The sequence below is a fragment of the Oxyura jamaicensis genome, chromosome 2, assembly GCF_011077185.1.
Source record: "Oxyura jamaicensis isolate SHBP4307 breed ruddy duck chromosome 2, BPBGC_Ojam_1.0, whole genome shotgun sequence".
NCBI lineage: Eukaryota > Metazoa > Chordata > Aves > Anseriformes > Anatidae > Oxyura > Oxyura jamaicensis.
Genome location: NC_048894.1, coordinates 89,756,023 through 89,758,626, shown reverse-complemented (window position 1 = coordinate 89,758,626; position 2,604 = coordinate 89,756,023).

Sequence of the window (2,604 nt, the reverse complement as noted above, 5' to 3'; positions counted from 1 at the left end):
CTACTGGAGGTAGGCACTGGTCCTGGATGATCTTTTCCTATTTATTGTGCCTCAGAGCCCTGGAGCTGCAGTTGCTGCTTCTGGTTACACGGCAGAGACAAGTGCACTCGTCATACATTGCATTGCCGTGGTTAGGGTATGGTTACCCAGCAGAAAGACTGCCAGCTCAGGGAGCAGTTGTTGAAAGCTACGGGGGACAAACTTAAAAGGAGAGAATCACCTGGAGTCTTCAATATTTTGTGATCACAGGAATGTGGAAAGAGGAAGAATCTTTAATTAAATGCGTTCAGAAGTCTTAATGAAATCAGCTGGCTAGTTCTGGAGGTAGATCATCTTTTAACTAGATAAGGCATCTTGGCTTGACATGAAGAGAATGAAGTCGCTTCACAATCAGCTCTGGCCTCCCATTAAATGAAAATGTCCAGAGATGGCACAGGTTTTGAATAATAAGAGCACTGAAGGCTATCAATAGCTTTATGAAAGTGGAGATTTTTTTTTATTAAAAGGCAGTTTGGGTTATATTGCCTCCATGAAGGCAGGTAGGAATGTATGCACGTCAACACATGCCAGCAGGTGAAGCATGTGGTTGTCTCAAATACACATCATCTGCCTTGTGCAGACCGTGTGTGAATGTATGTGGCTGTCAGCGTGCATCTGTTTAGATAACATCCAACCCCCACATCTTTCCTCCCATCCTCTTCCTTGGACAGCATCCATGAATCTCCATGAGTTTTGTTTTTGAATGTGGCTAACAGGAAGTTTTTGAGGGAAAATGGCATTTCTTAGCATGGTCTTCCTTTTACCCTCCTCTTCAAGGCCTTTTTCTGCATTTTGCAAATTCTCCACCCTGTTTGGGGATTACTTCTCTTGACTTAGAAGGGCACGTTGATATTTAGCCTGTTGAGGTATTTGGGCAAGTCCTTTAGAGGGCAAGAGGCATAAAGGGAGAAAGGAAGCTTAATAAACTGGCAAAAGAAAAAAAAAATGCTTGTGGAAATAGAAAAAAGGCTGGGCATCCTTGAGAGCAGGTATAGTGCCATACTTTGAGGTTAGTTTTGTTTAAACAGACAAGCGTGTTTTCTGAACCAGCACTGTGCTGGAGGTAATTTGGTGTTCGTATATCATGTGGGTATCTATACCAACCAATTGTGCCCATGTGCTTATGGATGAAAGTGAATATTGTACATAGGCAGGATTAGTGCATCATGGCTTTTTTCAGCTCACGTAGTTCAGAATTTCTTTCGGAAGGGCCCTGTTTCCCCAGAGGTTGATGTTCTAATACAGGCTGCTAAAAAAGGTTGTTAATCAGAGCTCAGCTGTTCAAGAAAGTGAAATGATGAAAAGACTCTTGGCTTGTGGGTGGGAAATATCTGTTACCATAGATGTATTTTTTTAATTAATTAATTTATTTATTTTTAATTTAACCATTCACACTCTTTTGGCCCCCAACAAAACCCATAGATCCAAATTTCCATCAAAGGAGCAGAAAGTTGCAGCTCAGCCTCATGGCTTCTGAGGCTTTAAAATAGAAAGTGCGTTAAGGATGCTGTAGTGCACAACCACATCAAACAGCCGCGATGATAGGAACAGTTCTTTTCTGTCTAGGTTTCTAGGTAAGAATGTGCAGAAGGGTTTATCTGGGATAGCATTGGACAGCAGCCTGTTTTGACCTGTTCCTTCATTCATCTCCTAAGAAATTCCTCAGAAAGTATTTTGGTGGCTGAGTAAAGGGGAGTTTGTGTAATTTGAAGCTTAAAGAGGAATCACGATATTGCTCCCGCACAAACGCATGGAGGTGAGGTGTTTTGTTAGCCAATCATTAACGCTAATTAACTTGTGCAAAGAAGGTTGTTGGAATGAGGCAAACAGTTTTTTTTTTTTTTTTTTTTTTTTTTTTTTTCTTTTTCAGAAGTCACAAGTTCAAATGGAGTAAAAGGTGTCTTTGTAAATGGTTATTGCTTCTGGAACTAAACATCAATACGGTTTTACGTGTATTCAGTACCTGTGATTGCTGTGTCAGATAACTGTGAAGTAACTATTGTTATCTCTACCACTCTAAAATAAAGTTGATCTGTAGGAATCTAAACAGATTCGATGGCGCAAGATGTTAACTGGGACACCAGTCAATTTAGCAGGATCATGGAGGTGTTTACTTGTGTTTATTTGTGTTGCAATGAGAAACAAGCCTTTTAAGCGGAGTAATCTTATAATTTTAGTTCTGAGTCCTGAGATACAATGCTTACGTGCTTCCTTCAAGCTTCCTCACAGACCTTCTCACCAATATATATTAGTGGTAAATTATAGGCTGGCACACATAAATTATACCTGCAACCCTCACAGGCTCTGGGATAGCAAAATTGAAGTCAGGAGTTTCCAGTTAACCAATATGAATTAGAGAAGACTCCAAGTGGCCTACCAGGTACCAGAGTGAGGCACCTTGGTGCGCAGAGAATAGCTTACCATGGTTCTTTCGCTTTGTGTTAGCAATAAGTTCTTTAAGGTTTTACTGGTGGTATTTCTCAGTGGCCTCTCACTGCCAGATGTCTGTTTTCCAATCAGTACCCTGGACTTCTGTCTCAATGCTAGTTGCAAGCCTCAGTTTTC